This window comes from Balaenoptera musculus, chromosome 2 (genome assembly GCF_009873245.2).
Source record: "Balaenoptera musculus isolate JJ_BM4_2016_0621 chromosome 2, mBalMus1.pri.v3, whole genome shotgun sequence".
Taxonomy (NCBI): domain Eukaryota; kingdom Metazoa; phylum Chordata; class Mammalia; order Artiodactyla; family Balaenopteridae; genus Balaenoptera; species Balaenoptera musculus.
This window is the reverse complement of record NC_045786.1, coordinates 27,460,363-27,483,207: the sequence shown is the minus strand read 5'-3', so window position 1 is coordinate 27,483,207 and position 22,845 is coordinate 27,460,363.

The window sequence follows — 22,845 nt, the reverse complement described above, 5'->3', positions numbered from 1 at the left end:
GAGCTAGGAATTTGCCTCTATTGTTTCTCTCTGGGCTGCTCCCCTGTCCTCGTTTCCTGAGGCAGTTAAGACAAACCCCGGGCTGTGTGAACAGAGGGAAGGGTGTAAACAGAAAATGGTGGGAGAAATTGTTAATCTACCAAAATGTTATCCCACCGCAACGCTCCTGTGAACCTCAGAGTTTCAGACGTACGACTTAGCAAAAATTGTGGAATAGATAAGAGTATCATTAGTGCTTTCTAACAGGGCAAGGTGGTGGGCGAGGTTTTGTGGGAACTCCAAAGATGAATCAGAGACATTTCCTCTGCTCAAGAATATGGCCTGGGAGAGGGATTTATGTAGAACAGCATCAAGGCGATTCTCAGCTGGGGCCCTGTAAGGAAAGGCAGATTAAAAGGAGAAAATCATACATACTTATTCCATATAAGTTTTATGTGACATGGGAGCCTTCATAAGGAAATGATGCCCTGGTTACACCTGGAAGTTTTTATACTGGGTGTGATAAGAGTGGAGAGTCATGGAAAGGTGTGAAAGGCAAAGAGTTTGCGCTCAGGGTGGTGAACTGGGGGGACCTGGCAAGGCCTGTTCATGGGGTTCCTTCTCCACATCCCTCCTCTTGGAGACAATGATGCTCCCTTCCTCGGGGTAGAGGGAGGGCACCTCTCACATGAGGGTCTCATGACATGCACCTGCCGTTCCTCAGATTCCTTCCCCTTGAAATACTCAACGTGCCAAGGTGCCATATTTGGGGTGGCGTGTCCTGAACCCCGTCATGGCCATGGACAAGTTTGCCTCACCGCTCTGAGCTTCAGCTCCCTCCTCTGCACCTGTAGACAGGGGACCTGGCTGGATGCTGGTAGGAACAATTGCATTAGCCACTCACAGCAGCATGGATGCAGGAGCTTGAGGAAGGACCCGAGGTGTTGCAGCTCAAACCTTCAGGTGACAGGAGAGGATCTGGGCCCCATAACCCCACTCCTAGCTCCCGTTTTGGGGATGTCCTGACCCCTGTCAGCTCCTGCAGATGGAAGCCAAGGGAAGCCTTCACGGTTTCCCTGCTGTCAACTTCTCCCTTTTCTCCCATGAATCTGCTCCCAGGTTCCAAGAGTCCCTGGGTTTTCTAAGGGTTGTGTTGACAAGTGTCTCTTTTTCGCTATTTTAGTTTATAAATACGTGTGAATCGTCATCCATGCCTGGGCGTGAAGGCAGCCGCTTCCTGTCAACAACATTTAAATAAATTCGAGTAACTTCGATTCTTCTTCCACATGACAGAAATGCATTGCAAATCTTTGTTACGCTATTTTGCAATTCATATATTCTTCAGCCTAACAATTCTTTGCAAAGGCAGAAAGGGTTTCTATTTCTCTATCACAATTTTAGCACTTTGCTAGGAAGGACCTTAATAGCCATGATGATAAAACAACCTGTGGAAAACTCCTCCTGGAGGGAGTTTGTAAGCCTTTGTAATCAATAGTGGGGGAGGAGGGGCTCTTTTATTCTGTCTGGTAATAATAAGAATACTTTTTGTGAAATAGAATGTCAGCTTTATTTCACAGAGTTCAGATGTCCTGGGGTGCAGGCGTTGCTGTCTCCGTGGGGAAGACACATGGCGTCCTCACGGAGAGCTCACCGGGTGGATTCTCGGATGCCCTACAACGTCTGTCACTCTGGGTCCAGCCTGCCCGCCCTCCTCCCAGGGCCTTTGCTCAAGCTGGTGGCACATTATCCGGCTGAGAACTTTGCCAGTGCACTCCGTCTCCGCATCCGTCCCGAGACCTCTGGGATGCTAATGGGGGAGGATGGAACAGGGCGGGGTGAGGGGCCCAGAACAGCGCCCGGCAAACAACTCAGACGAATCTGAACCAGAGACTCCTGGTGATTAGGTTTGGGGTGAACACGACTGCATGCACGTTCAGATCCTTCTATATTTAATATTTTTTCCAAGACTGTGTCACTTAAAACTTGCTTTATCATTCCAAGACTTCCATAGACGGGATACCACTTGACGACCTTATGTGACCCACTGAGAGCCCAGGAAGCGGGTTCTCATCGGACGCTGAGTAGCTGGTGCCTGATCCAGGACCCCCAGCCTCCAGGACTGTGAGCAGGAGCAAAGCACCCCTGTCCGCGGGTGGGGTGCAGCCAGCGAGGGGCCGAGCAGTGCACCTGGGTGTGACATTTAAGGAGGCACCGAACAAAGAAGAAAAACAAAACCACTCTCAGGAATAGAGATAAATACTATCTCAATACAACATGTCAAAACATCAAAACTAATGCAAAAAATCATGAACAAAGTATCAAAATCTGACATAAAGACAGTTTTGTGATGAGCCATATTGAAGCCTGAGGCAAGAAAAAAATCGGAAATAGTAATGTTGTCTTTATTTAAAATGTTGATTTTTTTTTTTTTTTGGTCATGGGGTTTTGCATCAATTTTGATTTTTTATCATTCTGCATTAAAATGGCACTTATCAAGATGACTGAGATTCCGTGCCCAGGTGAGTCCCTCACTCACCTCACTCTCCTCTTCACTGAGCCTGCGAGAAAGCACCCAGGTGTCACCTCTAGGGAAGCTCTGCTGTCCCTAAGAGCCCTCCCCGCCCGCATCTCCTCAAGGGGGCCTGCGGGGCGCAGCACCAGGGGTCCTGAGTGGATGGAGCCAGGGGACGGGAGACAGGAAGTGAGTCAGAAAGGGTCACCCTTTCCTTCCTTCATTTGCTCATTTGTTCACTTGTGTGCTTACGTATTCATTTGTTCATTTGTTTATTTATTAGATCAGTCGCTCATCCGCTCGTTTGCTCGCCCGCTCACTCGCTCACCTGTTCAGTCCCTCGCTTCTCTCGTTCATCCACTCACTCCTTCATTCGTTGATTTGTTCCCTCCACAGCTGTCTCCTGGCGCAAGGTCAGGACCTGTTTCCGGGACTGAACAGGAGGTACCATCCCCTGTGCCTGGTGCGACCCCGCCCCTTCCCGACACGCCTCCTCGCGTGGCTGCGACCCCCTACCTCCCTTGCCCGTGGTGGGATGGCGGCTCTGCCGGTGAGGGCGCCGGCCTTCCCGCCGGCCAGCCTCGGGGCACGAACCACGTCGGGCCGCCCTGCAGGGCCTGGGGGTGCGGGCTCCTGTGTGGCTTAGGTGGCCGGTTCACCAGGTCAGGGTGAAACGGGCACCGGCCGGAGTGGGGGGAGATGCTGGGGGACCTCTCCCCTCCCAGGACGCCGTGCCTCAGGGGCCTCAGGAGCCGCACCACCGGGGGCCGCCTCCCCTCTGAGACCTGAGGGTAAACGTGGGGAGGGGGCGAGCGCTGAGTTCAGGGGTGGGCGACCCGGAAGACACTGGGACGTTAAAGGGGGCGGGAAGGAGGCTCTTCCCTCTTGAGATGCGGACTCACATTCTCTGACCCCAGGGGCAGAGCTGAGCACAGCCCGTGCCCCGTCGCGAGCCGCCCCATGTGCAGCCGCGGGCAGTTATTTACAGCACGACATCCTTTTTACAAAATGACGCCACCCAGGCTGCAGGCTGCGTCACACTCAAGGCAAGCGTTCTGCTCCCCACGGAAGCCCTGTTGATGTTTCCACACACATAACGTGTGGCTGAAAAGGACCACGTGTAACTGTGTTCCTGCCACACCTCCTCACAAGGGAACAGGTTCCCCAGAGCAAGCTCCGCAGTGAGCGCGGCTGGGAAGGGAACGCGTGACATGATTGACGGCCATTGATGTCTATTTTAAACCAGCAGGAAAAGAACTGCAGTCTTCACGCCAACGCCGTCGAGGGTCTGGTGATGGGAAGGGCCGTGCCGGCTCCCTCTGCTTCGAGGGAGACCACCTCGACTGTCTCCGGGCTTCCCGCATGCAGCCCAGGACACAGCAGGTGGGGTTGGGGGGCCCGGTGCAGACGCCCCCCAGGACCCGGTGCCCCGCCCCACACATCCGCCAGCTGCGTGCCTGCAGGTACAGCTCTGTGTAAATCGTCACTACAGGCCGCCATTCCCAGGAGGCAGAGGCAGAGCCGATGGAGAGCTGGACTCGGCTGAGAGATGGCCCCGGGCCCAGGGTGAGGGGCGGAGGCATCGTCCAGGCCAGGGCGGCCGCGTCCCAGGAGGCAGCCATGAGGAGCGGCCCGGGGACACTGGCTGCGAGGTGGCAAGGTGGATTCTGTGCAAAGAATCGTACAAAGCTTTTTTTTTTTCTTTAGCTTTAGCATCAGTGAGGAACACCTTCAATTCCCGGCAGACAGCCTCCCATCAGGCAGGGTGGTCAAAGCCCACTTTTGAAATGGAAAGTAGTGACTGTGGTGATCATTTTCATTGGAGAATTAAGGGGAAGTGGAGGCCTGCACTCGCCACCCCAGCTTACCACAGGCTGGTCTCAGGAAGATCTGAGATCCGGGCATGCCTCTGAGGCCTCCGCCCGGCCTGCTTGCTGGGAGCGGGTCTGCAGCAGAGCAGCGTCTGGAGATGAAGTCAGCGACCCTTGCACAGAACCCCCGCTTTGGTCTGCAAGCGGACTCGGCCTTAGAGGAGAAAAGTGTCTACAAAATAAATTCCTGCTGCCCTACCCCCCCCTTTCCTCCAGCAGCAGGGTCTGCTGGAGCAGCATCTGTTCTTCCCGCCCCAGCCCAGCCCGCCCCGGGTGACGCCGTGTTCCCGCCCATCATCCCTATCCCTGAGCGGGTTTGCACCCGAGTGTGGTCTCCTGACTGCAGGTGTGGCTTCCACCCCAAGCGGAGGATCCCTTGCAGTGGTGCCATGAACGGCACCCGCAGGACAGCCCCCAAAGGGCACGAGGCACGTGGTGCCGGGCACAGCGGTTCTGGGAGAGTCTGTCAGAGCCGGGGAGCTGAGGCCTGTCCGCCCGGTCCTGCAGGGGAGGAGGGAGCAGCAGGCAACCAGCGAGGAGCTCCTCCTAGAGCGCAGCTGGCCCCCCGCCCCCCGGAAGCACGGCGTTGGGGGGCACGTCTGTGCAGGGAGACCTCTGCTCTCCTGTCACCTCCTGCGTCCCAGCACCTGCCTCCCGCCCGGCACCTCCAGCTCTGCGTCTTCACCTTCCCGCCTGGACTCTTTTAGCTCAAGGTATCAATTTAGTTTTCCCTTTTGGGATGGAGGAAAAATGGAGTCACCATTTCCCTCTTGTTTAGGGAGATGTTGAAAACAAGATCAAAACTCATTCTGCCCTCTGCAGTGAGAATTCCAGAGCAGAAAGAAAAGTCTTGTCCACATCAGAACATGAGGAGGAACCATGGGTGTCCCCTCTGCCTTAGGAAGCCGGTGGCAGGGGGTCTAGGGGATGGAGGGGTGCCAGCTTCCGGGCCACTTTGTCCAGTGACCCGAGGATGCAGGCACCATCTCATCAAGGTTCATCCAGCGACTGGCCACTGGGGATCAGGTGCTTATGGGAGACCCAATCTTTCAGAGGCCCGGGGTCTGCTTTCCTCCATGACGCGCACATTCGCATGGAGATGTTAACCTGCCGCCACTAAGCAATGATCGGGGGCTCCACACCTGCTCCCCAGGCCAGAGTTCAGACACGCAGCTGTGACGCTTCCCCGAAGGCCCAGGAGGTGTCGCCAGCGTCCTCAGAATGAAGCCACCACCTCCTAGGGACATGGCTAGAGTTAAGGCCACGCCTCTGAATAGCAGCGTGATGGTTATTAGTGGGGAAATGGCATAAAATTACTCCATCATTTAGTGAAACCATGATCCTCAAAAGCAGAAGCCCCCTTAAAACTCCATCGGCGAGCGTGTGGAAGCTGGGGGCCCGTGACCTGCTGCGTTTGCGCCACCCTAACACTGCGCCTGTCGCCTGGCCTTCTTGGTCCCTCCTCACGCTGGAGGTCAGAGGTGAGCTGCTGCCCTTCCTGTGCAGCCCTGCCCTGCATCCCCACAGAGCCGGCGGGCAGCTTGGGGGCTTCCGAGGCCGGAACAGGGCAGGACCCTGGCATAGTGATCGGCGCTTTGCAGGTGTGCTCAGGCGGCTGCCTGCTCTTCTCACGTCTCCCCGGGACCTCTCAGCCCACCCAGCGGAGGCTCTGAGCCAGTCTGTATTTTGCCAAGTTCAAGTTCAAGTCAGCGTGGGTTTCAGACCTCGGCTCTGTTTGGCTGTAAGAACCCGAGCTCATTGTGCTGCCCGCGGGTACGACAGACGGAAGAGGAACCGCAGGCAAAAGCAGGTTCAGAAGATGCTCCTGCGCATGTCGGCCCCGCTGCCGGGGAGGAGAGGCCTGCGCTGATGATGGGGGACAGTGCTGGGGCCTCGCCAAGGCGGATGCTCTCTGAACCTGTCGAGACAAGGGCAGACAGGATTGGAGAAAAGCGAACGTGTCCCTCCGCCGGCGCGAGTCCACGACGGCTGGGCTTCCGCTTACTGTTGTTTCCAAGCTTTGCCTCGTGAAGCGATCACTTCCTGGGGCAGACTCGGCCTGGTCCTCGTACTCTACCAGGCGCAGATGGCACGAGGACCAGACTCAGGCTGGCCTTCAGTCAGCTCTCCATCCCGAGGCACCTGACGCCGGGTTTGGAGAACGGCTGCTTGAGGCTACAGATGCAATCTGCTGAACAACTTAGGAGCAACGATAAATACCTGTCGGCTTCTGCGTGATGAAAACCACAGCCACCCTGCAGGGTACAGGGAGATGTTTCCCGTGATTTTATTCTGCATCTTGGCGCTTGCTCCAGGGGGCCCCATATTTCTAGGAACCCCGGCCCAGCATCATTAAAGGAGGCATTATTTTGTGTTTAGTGGAGCACTAAATTGGTGCTACAGCGCTGTGATGCTGGTGGCGAGTACCCCTCTTACCATGGCAACGGTAGCACGTCAGGTCAGGCTGTTCCTGGGAGCGCGGTCTCCGGCCCTCATTTACACAGACCCTCACATTTTGTGCACGGAATGAGATTAGGCTTGTGAGGGCTCCGAACGAAGGCCTTGCTCTGTCAGTACATCAACTTACTGCACGTTCAGGAAGCATCAGCATTAAAATAAAACAGTTAGTGAACCACAAGTGACAGACGCACCTGCATTGCACACACTTGTCCTTTAACGTTCACACTGCTTACCTGGGCTCCACGGACCTCAGGGTCAGCGGTGGGATTCCTGTGCGCATGCACACGCTCACACGGATACACACATACGGACACACACGTGATTACATGTGGATGGGCACACTCGCATACACATGCACGCACACACATTCACACACACACAGATTTGTGAGAAAAAGAGTCAGATTTACAGGGAACAGCCCCGCTCTACAAGGCATGTCTCACCGTGTGACGAGAACATCGGGCACGACGGTGTCATCTTGGCAGAGAGCGTGGGGGAGGGCCCGTGTGTGCAGGAAAGAGGCGGCTGCAGGGAGGCCAGGCGGCGCCCCACGCGGGACTCCTCTTCCGCCCACCTCCCCGCTCCAGCCCAGCTCTCTGAGCACAGCGCCGCCTAGTTGGGAGAGAGCCTGGTGTGTGTGTTGTGCTGTGTGGTGTGTGACTGTGTGTTGTGTGGGCTGTGTGGTGTGTTGTGTGTGCTTTGTGTGGGTTGTGTGTTGAGTGTGTGCTGTGTGTGCTGAGTGTTGTGTGTGTGGGCTGTGTGTGGTGTGTGTGTGGTGTGTGTGTGGGGGGCTGTGTGTGTGTGGGCTGTGTGTGGTGTGTGTGTGGTGTGTGTGTGGGGGGCTGTGTGTGTGTGGGCTGTGTGTGTGGTGTGTGTGGGGGGGCTGTGTGTGTGGGTGGGCTGTGTGTGTGGTGTGTGTGCAGGCTGTGTGTGTGTGTTGTGTGTGTGTGTGCTGTGTGGGCTGTGTTGTGTGTGTGTGGGCTGTGTGTGTGGGCTGTGTGTGTGTGTTGTGTGCTCTGGGTGAGGTGTGGAAGCAGGGAGACAAGGTGGAGGCCGGGGAAGAGACAGGAGACCTGGGGGAGGAGGGAGGGGTGGTCTGATGGCGGGTGGGTGGCCTCCATCCGTGGCCACGAGGAGAGCCCTTTGCTGCCCCGGCGCGTCCATCATGAGGTCCGAATGGCAGCTGTGACCCTGCAGCCCGCAGTGCTCGCTGGCCGACCTCCCCGGGGCCAGGCTCCCGGAGCAGAAGGAGGCCCAGGAGGAGGCCCGAGCTCTGACGGAGCCGGGTGACGCCTGGCCAAGACCGAGTCCTCAGTGGCGGTGACCATCCTCAGCCCTGGAGGACTCGGGGCCCGTGGGTCTGCCCCCCCCCCCGCCGCCACCTCCCAGGGACTTAGAACACACCTTCCCCTGCCGGGTGAGCTTTTCCTCATCACGAACTGTAGCCAGCAGGGAAGAATGACTGAGTCAGGCACTTTGGGACGGCAAACCCACAGCGGATGGCTTCCCCTTGCTGTTCAGCCGTGGCTCCCCAGGCGTCCCCTCCCCCGCAGCCCCACTAAACGGTTCGGTCCCTGGTGGCTCCAAAGCATCAAGACGTCGATGACATAGCGAAGCTGCTTACAGGCTACACTGATTCATGGGAGACATGACATCTTAGAGAATTAATAAACTACATAAATAAGAGTTAAATAAGCTGGGACTTCCCTGGTGGCACAGTGGTTAAGAATCCACCTGCCAATGCAGGGGACACGGGTTCGAGCCCTGGTCCAGGAAGATCCCACATGCCGCGGAGCAACTAAGCCCGTGCGCCACAGCTACTGAGCCTGTGCTCTAGAGCCCGTGAGCCATAACTGCTGAGCCTGTGTGCCACAACTACTGAAGTCTGTGTGCCTAGAGCCCGTGCTCTGAGACAAGAGAAGCCACTGCAATGAGAAGGCTGCACACCGCAACGAAGAGTAGCCCCCACCCGCTGCAACTAGAGAATGCCTGCAACGAAGACCCAATGCAGCCAAAAATAAATAAATAAATAAATAATTTTTAAAAAAAAACAGTTAATAAGCTGAGAATGAATATGTGAAAGGGAAAGTTGAGGAAATTAAACAGTTTGCTTGGATGCTACAGTACAGCTGTGTCTACCAATAATATTTTGAATGAAAACAGAAAATGCACATTCCAAATATCGATACTTTGTCGACATCATGCCAAAATCTCAGTACTTAGAGTCATAAAACTTGAGCCAAGAAGCCGGCCTGAGTGCGAGCAACTACTGAGCATGTCCTTAACACGACCCGAGCCTGGATCTGGCCCGTGGATCCCTCGGATCACGCCGCCTCTGCGGATGGACTGCACTACCCCCGCTGCTGGCCGTGTGAGCGCCCACCTTTCCTCACGGGATGCTTTTCGGGGTGGGGTTAGAGGGAGCTCTAGTCCCTGTAGACGTCGGACATCCTTTCTCACGGACAGAAGATGCTCAAGGCACGAGGCCCCTGAGGGGCCCGCCCAGGCTCCCCGCGCCTTCCTGCCTGGCTGTCCTCAGGGGCCCCCAGGTGCCACAAAGACTTAGGAAAGGCCTTTTCAAATAGTACCCACAGACACCATTCCCGGGTCAGCCAGCTCTCTTTAAGTAGGTTTTATATTCTCACCTCCTCGTTACGACGACTTGCCTTACAGTCTGAGTGAAGGCCGTCTCTTCACCTAGGCTGGGCCGTTACCTTCAGGGCGCCTGCTGTAAGCGGGGTGATTGCAGGCTTCATCCTGTTCTCCAGCTGACTTGCTCATTGATTGTGGACAATCTCACCCTTCCTGTAGGGTGCAAGTTTGTTGTTTATTTTAGCAAGTATTCTTAATAGCCTTAATCTGCTGCCAAGTCAGTACTGTGTTCCTCGACTTTCATGATAAATTAAATCTTTTCCTGCAAGAATCCAGATGATGTGCTGGTCTCTAAGGATGTAAAGAGGACACCCTTTTTCTTAACCTTTTAATCTTGGGTGTTGGGATGCCTAGAATGAGGTCATTTTCAACCACTCTGTTCATAAGCTTTCACATTAGCTGACCTAACTCTTACACTCTTTTAAAGAAGAGGGAGCTTAGCTGTAGAAGTGTCGGACTCTGCAGCTGACCTTGGACGTACCAAGAGCTGGCAGCTCCTGGGTGGCCAGCTTTGATGGGAGCTGAGACTCTATTTGCAAACATTTGCCAGGCACCCCCACTAGTTAAGCTGCTCCTTTGAACCCAAACATTAACCCTTTAGAAAGTACTGTCTCTGGTACAAATTGCTTTCTACGTAATAGCAGCCACTGGGTGATGGAATGAGGCCCTCCCTCCTCCCGTGGGGACCGGACCAGGGCCTGCATGCTGCGGCAGGGAGGCTGGAGCAACCACTGTGCACGTGAGGCTGGGCGGCCACACCATGGAGCGCCAAGCCCCGTGGAACTGGGAGGTCCAGCCTTCAAATGCACCGTGAGGTTACGTGGGGCTAGACTAGGTCACCAAGAGGCCAGGGATCCCAAGGCAGTTATCCAAGTGGAGGAGAAGTTGGAACTAAAATTCACAGCATGGTGACAGCCTGGGGGACCCCTGGCTTACGCAGGGGTCTGCCTGGCTTTGATTCGGGAGTGGATAAGGTGTGCCATGGACCCTGGGGAGGTCAGCGTGGGGAGTCAAGGCCGGGCTGAGAGCCTCGGAGCGGCTTCCGGGCATCACCAAGCCACAGGGAGGCACTGGCTGGGGGAGGGGCTCGGGTGGGTGTCAAGGCCGACCCAGTGGGATTTGTCATTTCCTGGGGGCCCATCTTGCCACCACAGACAGGGTAAGTCTGACGTGCACAGGGGACCGCAGGGGTGGCTGCCCGCGACGAGTGGGTGATGACGAAGCAGTAACGGCAGGGGAGAGCCAGGCGGCCACACACAGCACCCCTGCAGCTGCACGGGGCCAAGACCAGCCTGTGTGCAGCTGCTGGGCTGGCTGGTGCTCTGACACTGTCATCGCTAAACTACCATCCAGCTAATGTAGGTCAATACCCCAGCCTCAGCTGGCATTCCGGTCTTGAGCTCACAGAGGCTGTGATCTGTGCCTAGAAAGCAACAGTCAAGAGCAACTACTCCTCTGAATATCCACTTCTGGATATTCAGAAGTTATAGACATTTACCTGATATCAGATGAAGAGATTCAAAAAAGGTTTTGCGAGAGAGTTAGAAAAATGCAGCCTCTTGCTTTTCTAAAACAAGCATTTTAATTCAATGTACTGAACGCATGCTGGGCCCCAGCTACGTTGAAGCACTGCTGAGGGGGGTAGAGAGGCAAACAGACTGTCCTTCCTTCTCTAGGAGGAGGAGGGTTCAGGTGTGTCTCAGTCGGGGTTCTCCAGAGGAACAGAACCAATGAGATGTAGGGAGATACAGAGGAGAGCTACTACAGGCGCTGACTCACGTGGTCCTGGAGGCCAGGCAGTCCTCCACCTGCCATCCGCCAGCTGGAGGCCCCGGGAGGCGGGGGCGGGGGAGGTCGTTCAGTCTGAGTCCGAAGCCTGAGAACCAGGAGCTCTGATGTCCGAGGGCAGGAGAAGATGGACCTCTTTGTTCTATTCAGATTGGATGGTGCCCACCACAATGGAGAGGGTGGCCTTCTTCACTTAGTCCACCGATTCAAATGCTCCTCTCTTCCAGAAACACCCTCACAGACACACCCAGAGATAACGTTTCACCAGCTGTCTGGGCGTCCATCGGCCCTGTCAAGTTGACACATTAAATTAACTGTCACGATATGTTAAACTCCTAATACAAGAGAAATAGGATAGGCATAATACAGACAGTACAATGAGAGTATGATGTAGACACATAGTAGTTGCATTATTTTTAATGAATTCATTAATTTAACAAACATATGGAGGCCCCTGTGTAAGCCATGGCTCAATTCACAAAGAGAAAAACAGCAAAACACCACGAGTAAGTTATGAGCAGTTATGGGGACATTCCTACATGTTTCTGTAACTGGCTTGGTCTTGATTTGACCTTTCAAATGTAAAAGGGAATTTTATTGTTCATCTGTGTGTCCAGTAAACTCAGTAAAGTTCAGCAGTCCCATGACTATGGCCAAGACGAGCCACAGAAGTCGGCCATCTCAAGCCTGTCCCGCAGCGAGGGTGACCACTCAGATCTGCTGGACTGGCTTTCCTCTGACTTCAGTTTTTTACCCAGAAGATGGAATAGACAGGACGTAGCTGAGTGGGGGACATAGGCAACTTCAGAAGGTGACCACGCCCAATCTCAGAGGCATAGCAGACAGCACTGTCTGTGCTGTGAAGGGCACCCTGGTTTACTTCCCAGGTCACTGTCACTCAGATTAACACTGAACTTCCCCTCCTGAGTGAGGGCTGTGGAAACCTGGTCTCATGCTCAGTGAACTCAATGTGAAGTGTTTTAAAGTGTCATCTCCATGTCATTTGCACAGAAACACAAAATGCAAAATATACCAAATTGTTTTCCTTCTGACCATTTGAGTCAAAAGAATGCAAAAATAAATGCTTTCCCCCCACCTTCATTGAGGTATAACTGAAAAATAAAACTGCATATATTTAAAGTGTAGAATGTGATGATTTGATATACGTACACACTGTGAAATGATCTCCACAATTAAATTAATTAACACAACTGTCACCTCATGTAGTTACCAGTTTTTTTTAATTGGTGAGAACATTCATGACCTACTCTCCTAGCAAATTTCAGGTACACAACACAGTATTGTTCACTGCAGTCACCATGCTGTACATTCGATCCCTGGACTTACTCATCCAATAAGGGAAGTGGGTGCCCTGTGCCCGGCACCTCCCCACTTTCCCACCCCCACCCCCAGCTCTGAGCTCCACTGCTTCAGATCCCGCATGTAAGTGACACCATGTGCTCTTTGTCTCTCTGTGTCTGGTTTATTTCACCCAGCATCCATTCTCCAGGTCCATCCATGCAGAAGTTAATGTTTCAGAAAAGCACTCTCACATTCGGGGTTTTGTTCCACACAAAGTTCTGCGTTTGCGTGTGCTTTGTGTGTCGGCCAGTGGGTGAGCCCTCTCCTCACTGGGATTCCTGGTCCTCTAAGCTCAGGCACCCGGGGCTCCGGCACTGACTCATCCCTCAGGGTCTGGGGTCTTCGTGCGACTTTCCTGCAGGCTGGTGAGGCACCTGGCAGCCTCAGCGCAGAGGGGATGCACCTCCACCCTCTGATATAAAGCGCATCACTAACTTCTGAGGGTCCTGTAAACAAGACAAGGACATACCGAGTACAGTGGCCCTGAAGGCGCAGGGCTGCTGATGTTACTACGGCAGAGACGCGGCCGGAGGAAGGGCAGCAGGGATGCTGGCTGTCCTGCGATGCATCTTGCCTCAATTCCAAAGCCCGCTTTTCAGCCTGGTTTGCACTGTTCCGTGCCTACCTTGAGACTTCCAGTTGTCTCGTGAGGCATGGACAGCCTCGCGGCCATGCCCTCCATCCTCCTCTGCTTCCAGCCCTTTCCCCTCCCCTCCACACATGCCCTGCGCTGTCCTGGTCCTCTCAGGAGTCGCCCAGAGCCTTGGTACCAAGTCAGAGGAGGCCTGTGCTTTCTGCCTGGCACACGTGCCACCACCAGCCACGACGGGGAACAGTCTCACGTGCAGCCTCCTCCAGGTCAGTGTCCCATCTGGAGGCACGTTTCTTAAATTGTGGGTCCTGACCCACTAGGCTCATGAGATCGATTTAGAAGAAAGGAAGGAGGGATGGAGAGATGAAGGAAACAGAATAGAACAGATTTAAGTGCGCTGCACATAATAAAGTATCATGTCTTGAAGTGTTAAATGGTGTGTGTGTGTGTGTGTGCATGTGCAATGGATCGTGATATAAAATCTAATTAGAAGGGTTTGAGGTCACTGATATATGTGATATATTTCAAGCAACACATACATAGGGCTCCTACATCTGAATTATTTTTCCTAAAAATAAGAAGGAATTGAGTCCTATATACTATAAAAAATTATGCAAGAATATGTGTTGACATATTTATTTGAGTTACATTTAAAAATATGAAGCAGGATTTTTTCCATCGACTTCCTTTTCTATCTTTTTTTGTGACAATGTTTATCATCTAATATAAGCAGTGATGTTAATAAGCAGATACACAGCTAGCATGAGTCCCCGCCCGCTGAGCAGCTTCCTAGGGAGGACTCAGGCAGGAGTGTGCAGATTTGAGTCTGTGTAAGATGAACAGGACAACAGATGGGGGAGGGAGAAGAAGGCCAGGTACCCGGCGCGGGGTGGCGAGGTGTGAATCTTGGATCCATTTCCTCCGGGGTGTTTCATGGGTCTGAGCTGCAGGGGGTGGGTGAATGAATGACCTCTTTGCTCTATACTGTTTTCCCTTTACTTGGTTGAATTGCATTTTTTTTTCATTATATTCATCCCAGTGATGTGCTGTAAATCTATTCTTACTTTAAGGAAGAACCCTTTCATGACACATTTGCTTGACACAAGCCTGTGATGAGAGCAGCTTGGGAAGATTCGTTCTCCCTGATTTTCTCTTTTCCTCCCGTGAGTGAGCAGCAGTCTGAAGCGGAAGGGAGGAATCGGTGACTCAGCCCATCTTCTGTGTGGCTCGTGTTCCGTCATCGGCTGGGGCATCTGCTGTTTTCACAGAAGCCGAGTGGAGCCCTGGAGAAAGTGACAGGGTGGGTGTGGAGCCCTAACCCCAGTTGTGGTTTAGGGTTATCATACCTTGATAGTTGCGTGAAAAACAGTTTTTGCTTCCCGAAGATTCAGTGTTTATTTCAAAAATTAAGATCCAGCTGGAGGAATAAACATTTTCTTATACAATTCTTTAATTCATGGTTTCTCATCTTTGCGTATGAGAGCCCCAGAGCAAAATACTTTACCAAAAAAGGGTAAAATCAAGATCACAGTTGCAATTATAAGATCTGTAAAGGACACAGTTTCCTAGTGGATAATAAGGGAATGATGATGTCAATTATCATTTATTTGAGTGATTCGACGCAAGTTCCCTGAAATGGCAAACCTGGCTCAGTCGTGTAAAGCAGGATATTTTTGGCCTGAAACCTCTCAGAAATACAAATATTTTGTAAGGTGAGGTCCAGCCTAACAGATTTGTTTTTCATGACTTATATTCATGTGAAAAATAGAATGTCTTGTGACATATAAGAAATCAAGTACTTTAGGATTAAACCCAAGCAACATAAATTACAAAAACAGAGGCGGTTTCTAGGGGTATAAGTGATGTTAGCTTTGGTAAGTCACATGCATTTACTGGCTGGATTTAATTTTCTAAAACGACATAGAGGTGCTTAATTCTTGGTCATGTTTCTTAGAGAAATTTAGTTAAAAAGTGCAACTGCGTTCTTGCTCTTTGTTCCTACTTTCAGTTAACCTCTTCCAGGAGCCGATCTGTATCAGGTGTAAACATTAGGACATGTGCAGCGATCAACAGCAACTGGACGATGGGCTGAGATTCTGAAATGACCGAAGTAGCTATTTTAGCACTGCGAATCTAAAGGCATCCTCGCTACAGATGTCTGGTCACAGGAGTCCATGGTCTCAGCGACTGGAGGCTAAGAACCTTGTTGGTACAGTAACCAACATCAGGTTTTTACGTCTCCATACTGTTATGCATGCCGTGTCTCCATATTTGAAAAGGAGTACTTGGTTCTCGAATTGAGGCAAAGGTCAGACTCTGCTCTGCGAGCTGGATGCTTCACAGTCACTTTATCACCTTTGCTGGGAGCCTGGTGTGCTACCAAGGTGACGAGCTCGTCAGCAAGGCTTCAGGTCCTAATTTTCTGCTCAACACCGGGTAAGGGCCGAAACCTCACACAGCTGTTGCTAGGGCAACAGACATAATGAGGACAGTGTCAACCAGACTCTGAAAATGTCTCTGCCCAGGAGACAGCGTCGTAAAGCTTTGTACTGTCAGTTCTTCACGCAGGAGCAACATGAACTGAGCGTTCTGTCCTCATCTGATCCTACGAAGGTCAGGTGCATGTCCTCCTTTTATTCACGAGGAAACTGATGCCCAGAGGTCTCGTGTCTTTGGCAAAAGCAGAGACGGAGGTAAGTCCACTCTGACAGGACCCCCAGTGTTCCCCAGTGGCGTGGACGACGCACAGTCAGGCAGCAAGGCCCCCAGCACAGCCGAGCAGCTGGAGGGCGGACCAGCAAGGCGATGGCTCTTTCCACCAAGCTCTGCTGGTTCTGGTGCTTGTGACTGTGCATGTCACTAGGGGGAGCGTGCAAAGGAAAGAAGGAAGCATCATTTACCGTATTTCTCCACCCAAACTACCTGCACCCCCATTCTTCTAGGCTCCTAAAGCTCCCACCACCTTGTGCTAATGTCCGCTCCCTCGTCTCCTCGTGGACCATGTCCTGGACCTTCTCTCTCCTCCCTCCAGACCATCTTGGGGCTGCCTAGGTCCCCACGCCACTCAGGCAGCCCCATGGCTTCCTCTGCTCTTGATTCCAACCCTCAAACCACAACGGGTGTGGAGACTCTTCAGTGGGGATGGTTCCACCGTTTGGAAGGTTTGGAAGCAACCGGCTGTTTCCCAGTCCTGCTAAACCTGATGCAGGAGTGGCTGGCAGGGCCAGGACGGACCTGTCTGTTCCTGCTGGAAACACAACCAACTGTGAGAAGATGCCACCAACTGCAATGGTTTCTAAAACTCGGGATGCAAACCTTTTCCCCCTTCTTTTGAAGATTTTTATGTAATTCTGTCTCTTAGTCCGGTGGCCACCATCATCTGCCATTCAAATCTCACTTCCTGAAGCCCGCGCATCTGTTTACACGGCAACATGAATGTGGCCGACACGTCAGGAGCCCATGTACCCCGAAGGCGCTCAGGCCCTGTGCGTTCCCCACCTCACACAAGTTGCCTCCAATACTGCCTGGTTTGCCCACTGTTTTGATTTTTCTTACTCATACTTGGGAATTTGATGACATCTTTAACAGCATGGTTTAATTCTTGCTTTGTTCAACTTTAAATTTTCATAAATACTGAAGTTATATTTTTCATAGATATTTACAAAAGCCTACAAAATATATCAAATCAGATCCCTAAATATGAGGTCTCCTGAGTGTACAAACTAAGTTGATCTTAATGCACAACCAGAATTTAAATCTTGTATTTCTTCTAAATAATGAAAAATTCTTTGTCAATCCATATTTTTACCTTTTTATATATCTCTGTGCCACATACTCGAAAGAAAACATATGCAAAATAGAAAGTAAAATTTAGAATTCCAATTGTCATTGAAGGAAATGTAAAGAAGGACTCCACAGCTGCTCCACTGCCCCCTTTCTCCTGCACTGGACACCTTGGTGTCTACGGCCAAGTGACGGCTCCTCACAGGTTAGGTAGTCTTCACTGTTACAGTACAGTCGTTTGCAAAGTCACAACATTATCTTGATAGAAAATGCACACTTTTCTTTGTCCTTTCTTAGTGTTCACTTCAATTCTATTTATGCTAAACAAACGGAGACACTTCAAATTTGCAAATAGTATTGTTGGGATTCAGTCTTTAACTTCTATCTCAGAAGCAGCTTTCTGTTACGTTTCTGCTGAAAGTATCCTCCACCTTCTCAGGCTGAGCACAGTCACGCCCCACGTGGGAATTTCAGCTGGTGGATCAGGAGAGACTCAACCAGAAGGTACACATGACAGAAGGAAAAATTCCCAGTCCATAAGAATGTTCATAGGGCTTCCCTGGTGGCGCAGTGGTTGAGAATCTGCCTGCCAATGCAGGGGACACGGGTTCGAGCCCTGGTCTGGGAAGATCCCACATGCCGCGGAGCAGCTGGGCCCGTGAGCCACAATTACTAAGCCTGCGCGTCTGGAGCCTGTGCTCCGCAACAAGAGAGGCCGCAACAGTGAGAGGCCCGCGCACCGCGATGAAGAGTGGTCCCCGCTTGCCGCAACTGGAGAAAGCCCTCACACAGAAACGAAGACCCAACACAGCCATAAATAAATAAATAAATAAAATTTAAAAAAAAAAAAAGAATGTTCATAAGCCCTTCATTAAAAATAGCATATCTAAAACAGTGAGAGTGACGTGAGATGCCTTCACGTGCAGTGATCTTTCTGACAAAAAAAAATCTTCAGCCATCAATGACAACTTGCTTAAAAATATCTGTAGTGTTCTCTTTTTTTAAAAAAGTTATGTTACACTAGCAGAATGGCCATCATTAAAAAGTCTACAAATAACAAATGCTGGAGAGGGTGTGGAGAAAAGGGAACCCTCTTGCACTGCTGGTGGGAATGTAAATTGATACAGCCACTATGGAGAACAGTAACCACTGTGGAGGTTCCTTAAAAAACTAAAAATGGAGTTGCCATATGATCCAGCAATCCCACTCCTGGGCATATACCTGGAGAAAACCATAATTTGAAAAGATACATGCACCCCAGTGTTCATAGCAGCACTGTTTACAATAGCCAAGACGTGGAAGCAACCTAAGTGTCTATCAACAGATGAAAAAGAAGATGTGGTATATATATATATATATATATATATACACACACACACACACAAACATATACACACAATGGAATACTACTCAGCCCTAAAAAAAGAATGAAATAATGCCATTTGCAGCAACATGGATGGACCTAGAAATGATCATACTAAGTAAAGTAAGTCAGTCATTTATATGAATAAATGATAAGGACTCTAAAAAGATGATACAAATGAACTTATTTACAAAACAGAAACAGACTCACAGACAGAAAACAAACTTATGGTTGCCAAAGGGGAAAGGGGGTGGGGGAGGGATAAATCAGGAGTTTGGGATTAACATATACACACTACTATATATAAAATAGGTAAACAACAAGGATTTACTGTATAGCACAGGGAACTATATTCAGTATCTTGTAATAACCTATAATGGAAAAGAATATGAAAAAGAATATATATGTATTTGTATAACTGAACCACTTTGCTGTACACCTGAAACTAACACAACATAGTAAATCAACTACACTTCAATAAAAAATAAAATAAAAAGTTATTCTAAAGAGAACTATTGGTCTGTTTTCTTTTTGTATCAGCTTATATTTGGGGATAACAGCTTTAACATCTGTGATTAGTATTGAGGACTTAAAACTTCTTATTTGAATTGTTGCTGACATCTTTCCTTATGAATACCTATGGTGACACCACGGAGCAGGAATGAATGTTGTTGCTCAAGTAACACACCTGTCTATCTATCTATCTATCTATCATCTATCTATCTAATCATCTATTATCTGTTGATCAACGATCTCTCTGTTTTCTCTATCATCTATCATCTATGTGTCTATTATGTATCTCTGTCATCTGTTGTCTGTTACATTGTGTCTATCATCTGTCTGTCACCTATTATCTATCATCTATTTATCATCTCTCTCTATATCTAATCTATCATCTATTATCCATGTGTCCATCATCTATCCCTATCAACTATCTATCGAATCTATCATCATTCTACCTACCATTTTTATCTAATCTACTGTTTTCTTATTTATTAATCTACCCATGCACCCGGCTCATCACTTTTTTGTGCTACAGAGAATTTGGTTCCTTTACCTCTTCATTTACAGTGAGGAAGCAGAACGTGAAAGAAAGCTGGCAGGTAAGTGCTGAAGCTTGCACAGCTAGGATTGTAATCAAGGTCTCTGAGCTCAATCATGCCACTTTTCATCAAATCAAATAAAATGAGTACTTCTGTTTTTCGGAAACAAAAACCCAAAACTTTGATTTTCAGTAGGCTACATGTAGATAATGAAGGTCCGCAGTCCTCTTCCCATATTAAGGGATGTGATTTGGAATGGAGAAGCAATGGTCAACTCTTAGCTGAAATTTTTTTTTAAAAATGCTAAAAGAACGGTATCCTTTATTGTTCCAAGCATGTACTTTTATCATCAGATTGCCTGCCTACTCACTGCTGGTTACACAGAACAATCCCTTTTGCCTCTTTTATTATCTTCTATTATTTTTTAAAGGGGTCAAAAGTTATTTAGCAATTTATTCCTTAAGAGAAAGTTTCACTCTATTCTATTCTCACTGAGTTTTTAAAATGATTTTGCAACATTTCCTGTTGCTTATGGATTGACAGCAGGAGTCAACAAACATGCATGCCTCCTGCTCAGTGACAAAGATGGATACTTTATGCAATTAACCAAAGGACACAAATATTTACTCAGAAGGCCTGATCTTGCAGGCAGGAACAGCCGCTCCCTCCTTCTTGGCGGCTCCTGTGGCCTCAGAATCTGGGGCTGAGACGCTTCCTCTGTCCACGCGAGGTGAACAGGCCAAAGCTGAGCGCAGTTCTTGTGGCCAAAACGCCCTTGGAAGTGCAGCCTGGGCAAACGTTCAGGAGAGCAGCGCAGGGCGCGCTGGCTTCTGCTGGCGGGCGCGCTGGCTTCTGCTGGCGGCCTCGCTGGGGACGCTGTGTTTTCCACTTTCTCGAGTTCAACCGAGCTCCGGGCAGAGCTTGGGGGTGGGAGGAAGCCTGTTCCTGCGCCCCAGAAAACCATCCCCGAGGCCAGTCCTGCCTCCCACCTCATGTCCTTTCCGGCACATCGTTCTGAGGAGCAAATCCATTCCCTGCCACCTGGAACGTCTTGCCTTCTTGGTAGATTGTACTTCCCGACATTTTGTAATTAAAAAAAAAAAAAAATCCTGTTTATAAGGGGGGGCCCTTAGGAAGGGTGGTTTCTCAAGGCCTCTCCCCAGGGAGAGCCTTTCCTCCTGGCCCGGGAGAGGCAGGATGGCTCGGGCCGAGGTGCTCTCAGCAACCTGACGTCATCCCCAGCACCACGGCTAGAGGTCTATTTCTGAAATGACCCCAATGGGCTGATTTTTATTTGATGTCACTGGAAACACTTGCAGTCAATACTGGGTTTTTTTTAGCAAACTTTCACTCTATCTTTAAAACTGAGGTGACTCTCTCAGTCTGAGGGAATTTGTGTGTGTGTAAGGAATGGCTTCACTTCTGCATTTTCTCTCTGTATTCAGTATAGTCTATATTTGTAAGGTGGTTTTTCTGTCTATTTCTCTTCCTGGTAATTTTGGGAGAAAGAGGAAAACATCTTCCACCAAAATCCAGGTGAGAGAAGGGAGGTGAGACTTTCCTGAGGACACGGGGCCCCAGGGACGAGGGGGGTCACTTTCCGGGTCTTCCTCACCCCCCTCCCACTGCTCCGTTCTCCAGGCATCTGTTACTATGGTTACTCCTTGTCTACCGGCGTCGGGAGATGGAAGATGTGAGAGAAAACTTTAATTTCTGTTTCACCGCATTTTCCATATTAATGAAGCACAGGTGAGCATCCTTCCCTGTTGCCAACTGGACCATGCCTTCTCGGGATGGGGCTCAGTCTCCAGAGGTGAATTCTGTGGAAGGAGGGGTCTGAAAGTGTCCTTTCAAACTACACGTTCTGGCAGGAGCAGTGGGAGGGTGGGAGCGTCTGCAGCACAGCGTTTGCCAGAACAACGTTAACAGTAAATGTGCGTCACAGTGACGTTCACGACTCCACTTTCTCGCCCATCTGTAAAGCAGCCTTCGGGTGGGAGGCGCCTCCCTGGCCCAGCTATCCTGGCTCACCGCATGGATCCCTCCCTCACATGCAGGCTGTTCCAGGAACACCCGTGGCCTCTGCACACACAGCCCTCTCACTCACCGTCTAGCCCAGCGCACCCGGAGGAAGGACGGCGCCAGGATCCTGGGCCAGTAAGTGAAGCAGACCCATCTCCCACCTCCGGGCTTGAGGGTTAGCCCCTTCTGTTCCAGTGCACTTCTCCTGTCCTCGCATTGTGCTCTCAGCAGTCCCAGAGAGATTAGCATCCCAGAAAGAACAAGTAAAATCTCTCCTCTTAGAGTTCAAAGGATGTTTTGGAGGAAGTGAGGCAGCAGCTTATTTCATGGATAAGAACCAGCGAGCGTGTGGCTTTGGGTCTGAGCTCGTCCCCTGGTCCACGGTCTCCTTCCTACCGTGGACGTCAAGGGGAGTCCCCGATAGACCAGAGGTTCCAGGAGGAAGTGGCCCTGCTGAGGTTACTGGTCCTGCTACGAGTTATGCGTCCTGAGTGGACCAAAATTTGCACTAAAAAGACTCTCTTCTCCATGTAATCCATCCCTTAGCCCTACCTGCCTGTAGAATTAATTTACACCCACATCCTTTATCATTCAATTAAAATAACCAGCGACTGCACAGGACTCGGGGCTGCCAGGGAGACGTGTGCGCAGGTGGGCGGGGCTCACAGACGGGGTGCTCTTCTCCAATTAGAGCGGCTCTAGGGAAGGAACCGAAAAGAAACCAGCACGGTTGGCTGCGGCTGCGGCTGCGAGCATCTACCTCACACAGCAGCAGCTGTAGGGAGAAGGGGCAGGAGCTGGGTGGAGGGCGCCAGGCTCTGGACGTCAGTCAGAATAAAGCCTTCTTCCTGCTGCTCTGCCTGGATTCTCAAGCTCTGCTTTCAGCGTAATTTCCGAGAGCTCTCTGCCCCGATTCAGTAGTTAAAGGAGATGCACCCTAAACCTTTCACCACGGAGGTCCTCTAGAAAACTGACACGGTGTGGATTTGCTCTCCATCATGGCATGAGGTGCCCTGGGATTGTGGGGACGTTCTGGGAGTCCTACTTTATTGAGAGCATGCACAACGGCTGTGTTCCCAGCCAGGACAGATTGCGCCTGCTCCTTCCCCAGCACACAGCTCCGTTAGCACGAGTCTCAGGCAGTGCTTGTCCTTCCCCAGCTGCCTGCATGATGCTCACGATTGAGCAGGTGGGCGGAGGAGACCAGGCTCCCTCCCCTCGCCGACCCACATCCGTGGAGGCCTTGGCCTTGGCTTCTCTGCTCTGTATCATCCCAGGGGACGGAGAGAAGAGAAACCAATCGCTGGCTCACCATCCTCAATGCTTCACCTATGCTCCCGTTTGCCGCGCTCACCGTGACTGCAGAGCTGGTTCTACAGACAACAGAGTAAGCCTCATGCCAACCAAGAAGGCCCTGG